The following is a 6,000-nucleotide window of genomic DNA, read 5'->3' as shown; positions in this document are numbered from 1 at the left end:
ATACGTAGATGGTACTGCTTTCATTTCATGAATCCATGGCCTACCCAGTAAGATGTTGTATGAAAGATGAAGATCCAGGACTTGAAAAATGACATCTCTCTCCATAGGTCCTACTCTGATTGGCAATGATACCAGTCCCTTAGAAGTTCTTTCCTCTTCATCATAAGCCTTGATTGTTATCTTCTTTGTTGGATCAATAACATTTTTAGATAATCCCAGCTGTGTTAATAGACCATAAGTACAAATATTCAACCCAGTGCCTCCATCTATCAAAACACATTTAACATGGTGTTTATGGATCATGGCTTCAATGTGCAATGGCTAGTTATGTGGATGACTCAATGAATTATCATCTTCTTCAGCTAATGTGAGATAATGGGGTGAGGTCAGGTGACCCACCATAGATTGAAACTGATCTACGTCTAAATCTTTAGGGACACTGGTAGTAAGTAGAGCCTTGTCTAGGACCTCTTTATGAGCAAAAGAGATCTTAAGCAGTTCTAAAATGGATATTTGAGCATTGGTTCTATTCAATTGTTTGACAATACTATAACCAAGGGAAGATGATGTAGCTAGTTGTTTCGATTTAGCCATGATTGTGTCTATTTGTCTATTTGGCAGTTTTGTTTGATCAAAAGTTGGGGGACTAGCTCCTGGGAGAGAAATCTTCCTTTGAGCGCGAGTCATGACATTAGCAATCGGTGTTTTACTTTGATGATCCTGGACTATGATCACATTGCAATATTTAGGTTGAACAGATTCAATCATGTTGATCACATTATCATTGTTAGTGTAAGTATAATTGACTCTAGCTCCTCCCTTGGATTTTGAGGAATCTCCTTGTTCATAAGTGGGTAAGGGATCTTTAAAGGCCTTATGATCAGCATTAGTTGCATGATTTACAACAATGATCTTTCCTGCATCAATGAGATCTTGGATTTCATGTCAGAGTTTCATACAGTGGTTTATGTTATGTCCCTTGTTCCGATGGTAGTCCCAGTACTCATTTTCTCTCCACCATTTGGGTCTAATTTCTGGGTCATATGGCCTAGAATTGTCTGGCAATGTTATCAGATTATTTGCCAATAAAGTTTTAAAAGCCAATTCATATGACTCATCTAGAGGAGTAAACTCATGCTTAGGCTTTGAGATCGAAGGTTTGTCTTCAAACCACTCTCTTGTTTTCTTTGGGAGATTCTCTGTTGTAGTTTCAGCTGCCTTGAGTGCTTGTGTGCCACTGGCCAAGTTAAATATTGTGGATTTTGTTTTTGCTTGGACAATATCTACCACTCCATCACTAATGACATTATTGTTGCTGTCTTTGCCATATTTCCACTATTTACTCTTTTCTTTAGAGTTAGAACCTACTGATGTTTCTTTCCAAAGTGATATATCTCACTTTTTGATAAGCACGTCTTCCATTCTGAGAGCATTATCTACCATTTTGTTGAATGAAGGGTGTACTTGCATCTAGACACTGTATTTCAATTCAAGGAATAAGTTGTTGATGAAGATATCCATTTTCTCAAGATCTAGGATAGTCCATGAATATCTAGAGAACATCTTTCTCCATTGTTGGAGGAAAGTGAGAAAGGGTTCTCATGTCTTTTGTATGGTAGTGTAAAGCTCTATCATAGTGACTGGGTGACAAATGTTGTATGAGTATTGTTGTAAAAATAGTTGGATTAGTTCTTCAAACATTTTTATTCCTTTAGGTAAGCTTGCAAACCATTCCATTGCTTGACCCCCTAGACTTCTTGGGAAAAGGCGCATGAGGTACGTTTGATCATGCATAAACTCCATACAAGTGGCACAAAACTCTCTGACATGATCTTGAGGATCTGAGGTACCATCATACTTGTCAAATTTTGGGATCTCAACTCGTGAAGGAAATGGAGACATGTAAAGGTTTTTGTCAAATGGGAATGGGCATATTGTGTCCAAAGAATATTGTTTTGGCATTTTATCTTTGTTTTCTATTCTTGTGACTGCAGTTTGTAATGCTTGCATTTGTTTGCTCATTTTTTCCCATTGTGTCTCTTCCTCTTTAACAACGAGGGCCTCCACATTATAACCAGTAGGGAGTTTCGCACCTTGTTTTGCTAATTCTAGGAAATAGTCTTCTTTTTCCCTAGCCATGATGACCTTCATCATTTTTCAGAATTCTTTATCATTCTGACATCTATATACTTTGTCTTTAGGAGGTTTAGGAAGCTCAGATTCAGTTGATGAATTGCTGTCAGTGGCATGATTACTGAAATCTTTGTGAGTGTTTTGTTTACTAGCTTCGCTTTCTTGCCTTTCTCTAGACAAGGTGGGAGATAAGGGCTGACCAAAGATTGGTATATCGTAAACTGGTATCTGTGACGAGGACGATTTATTGTAAAAGGGGTTTTCTTTGAAGAATGAATTGTCTTTGGGCGAAAAGAGTGTCTCTTTTTCTTTGTCTCTTTTTTTGTGAGAGCTTCTAGTTTGAACAGGCATTTCTAACTGACAGGACCAAGAGTGAGATGTGTTGCAGAAGTCAAGATCAAATTGTAGCTAGTAGTTCATTTTAATGTAGTAATTAGGAGAAGTAACTTAAGATTATGTCTGGTTTCAGGAATGATCTATCCTATGTAAGACGTTATCCAAGTTGACTTAGGTTTGATAAAATGTTCGTTTGAACTATCTGAGAAATGATCGACAAAATCATGCAATGCAACTCTAGAGGTACACTATCAAGGTTGTTTATGCTTATGAGGATGATAACCAATTTTAGGCTTGCTGTAGACTATTTTGGATAGGTTTAACTATTCTGGATTGGCAAAATCAGACTCGTACGACATAATTTCTAAGACCATATGACAATTCAACAAGTTTAGGACGACAATAATTTTGTTTCATACGAGTTACTGCCTAGCACCGTACAAAAAATGGGTAAGTCCCAGATGACAAATGATTCTATTTGGTTCTGTTTCATACGACATAGGATTTAGCTTAAACGATAGACTGTTTGGTTTCGTACGACACAATATGGGACTGAGGATGATAATTCACTATACTCATATGACATAGGATATGGTGCAGGATGACAATTTACCAGACTCGTACAACTGTTCACAGAGCAAAGACTAAAAATTCTGAGTTTTTCAATGGCTGAGTACGATAACTAAGTATAACTGATTCTGGGATGGACTAGTTTGTGACATGGACAAAGTTGGTCACTGAGCTATTTGATATTGTTTGATTTGTTTTCTCCAGTTTCAATATTTCATTTTTAGTTTTAGGGATGAAAACACGGAAAACATGCAAGATATGTAATATTTCAAGCACAACACGCTAACCCTATGGAAGTTGGCTTAGAGAAGAAAATCTTTGCTTGCTAACTTAGGTACACACCCAATAGCTAATCAGAATATGGCCACTGAGTCTCACACAATGGATTCTCAATGCCGTATTAGACGACTCCAAGCGCTAATGGGGGCACGATATGGCAAGTGTCTTGGGAGAGTTAGTATCTCTCTTGCACAAATATTATCAACCTTTCGGAGGTGAATCGGGTAGCTTCTATCTTATAGTTCTTAGTCAAGAATTCCATTTGAAATTACCCCTTGAAGTCATGCAAGCATGATTGAGGCTTATAGCCCGACAAGGTACCGAAACAAGTTGTAGTCATGTAAATGCGATTGAGACTGCGAGGTCCTACAAAATGCCCGATATGAGAGATCTCAAAGAGAAAAATCAAATAATCCCATCCTCTGAGACTTTAATCATCAGAGACCTATTTATTATAGTGAGTTGGAATGCTCAAGTCCAGTTGTACTCACTTAGGTCATTCTCACAAGGTGATTACTTTTTCCCACTATGACAGGCCCACTAAAGGTACACAAATCTCAAAACTTAGAAAAAAGCTTCAAGGGTCTAGATTTCTAATTGTCTATAAAAGACAAGAGCATACTCTCCTACCTCTTAGATTTTTTTGAAAACACAAAAGACAAATTTGTTCATTAACCAGATAGCAATTTAAGTGCCTAAAAAAGATGAATTTAAAGAATACATGATGTTTGGTTGATTCTCTTAAGGCAACCTACAAAAACAATGCATCAGTAGTCATGTTGTTTTCATTCTTTGACAGGCTTACGTTTGATCGATATATTCTTTGACAAGCATTTTGCAAGAAATTGGTTATGCTGTGAAAATATCAGGCAGACAGAAGACAATCCAAGGTCAGCGTTAGCATCATCAAAATTTAAGCAAAAAAATCCTGAAAGGTAATCTATTTTTTATCCATCAGAAAATAGAATTGTACAACAATATTCATAAAATAGAATGACAGAGTAGTTTTATCGTACGAGTTAGAAACCAGCAAAAAATGACAAAAAGATAGCATAAGTAGTATGTCGTACGAGTCAGGAATCAGCGTAGGATGACAAACTATAAGAAAATCAGTATGTCGTACGAGTCTATACTCTGATCTGTACGACAATTTAAAGGATATGATCTTGTTTCATATGATAAACTACAGGCGTCAATATAATGTCGTACGATGCAGTGAAACTGTTCATACGATATTTAGCAGAGGTTGTACAGATGAAACCTGCGGGATTAAAAAAATGATTTTGAGGCCGAAAAAGTAGTTTTCTACCCCATGGTGCGTGCCAAAAATGTGTGTGTAAAAAGTAGACCTGTATCTGTAAGACACAACACTTCAATCAAGTCATTACATGCATGGTTAATAAGATATAATCAATGAATAGTAAACCATAACAAATTGACCCATTTCCTTCTAAAAGATGCGAGTATAAGATTGCTCTCAGATTATTTAACAATACCAGTGACTAGACAACATCAAGATGAAGGATTTTAATCTATATGAGCATGATGAATGCTAGATGGATGCAATATTAATCTAACAATATTTTCCCAATATTAAGCTAAATGATTTAATCAATATGAAACAATTAACATGCAATATATCAATGAGTCTAGAGCAAAAACAACATAATAACAATATATTATCTAGCCTCTAGGATCTTTTGAATGAGAGATGAGAGCCTGAATTTATAGAAAATTCAGAAAGAAACCAACGGCTAAGATCAAATGATGATGAGTGGTCAAAATTTTCCAAGAGGAAGCACAATCTAGGTGAATTGATGTGATTGGATGCTTTTCTCAGTTTTAAAGGAAATTGAACTAAAATTAAGATAAAATCAGAAAAAACTGATTTATTTTCCATTTCATTCAATTTTAAGATTTAATTGTTTTAATTGCTTTCTTTGAGATTATTCATCAATTTTTAATTTGTTTTTCAAGATTATCTCCAATTGATTTCTTTTCTCAAATTTTTAATTCTTTCTTGGTCAATTAATTTTGTTTTTTGATTAATTTCCTTTTTCGAAGATTTGTGCTTAATTGATTTATTAAATTAAATTAATTCCTCTTTCTTGATTTGATGACAAATTGATTTATTTAATTAAATATGAAAAAGATATTTAATTAAAATAAATAAGATAATTATTTAAAATAATTTACCTGGAATGATTTAATTAATTAATTAAATATTTAATTAATATTGATTGATTAATTTTCCATGTGACATTTGATGTTTAAATAATTAATTGTGTGCTCAAGATTTATTTAACTGCCTTTGGTTAGGACCTTGGTGATGTTGTCGAGATTAGGGGCCCATGGTTTAGATGACCATTTTTAGGGTATTACAACATCTTCTATCAATAGAACCCTAACTGGAATAAGAGAAAATGCAGTTTTCTCATCAGGTTCAGAAGCCCCTTTGGGAGGTAAGGTATATTTTAGTGTAGGCTTCTCAATGGTCTCTACTACAATGGGTTTCTAAACTTTGGGGGCCATTACAAACTGAAATTCTGCTTACGAAATAACTTAGGGTTCCAAATAACTAGAAAACACTTTCAACTTAGTAAATGCTTGCAAATAATCACAACTTGACTTGATCGGTTAATTACTAAAATTGTGGTTTTAGATTTGCTAAATACTTTGAAT

The sequence above is a fragment of the Cryptomeria japonica genome, chromosome 5, assembly GCF_030272615.1.
Source record: "Cryptomeria japonica chromosome 5, Sugi_1.0, whole genome shotgun sequence".
NCBI classification, from domain to species: domain Eukaryota; kingdom Viridiplantae; phylum Streptophyta; class Pinopsida; order Cupressales; family Cupressaceae; genus Cryptomeria; species Cryptomeria japonica.
Note: the sequence above shows the minus strand (reverse complement) of the source record.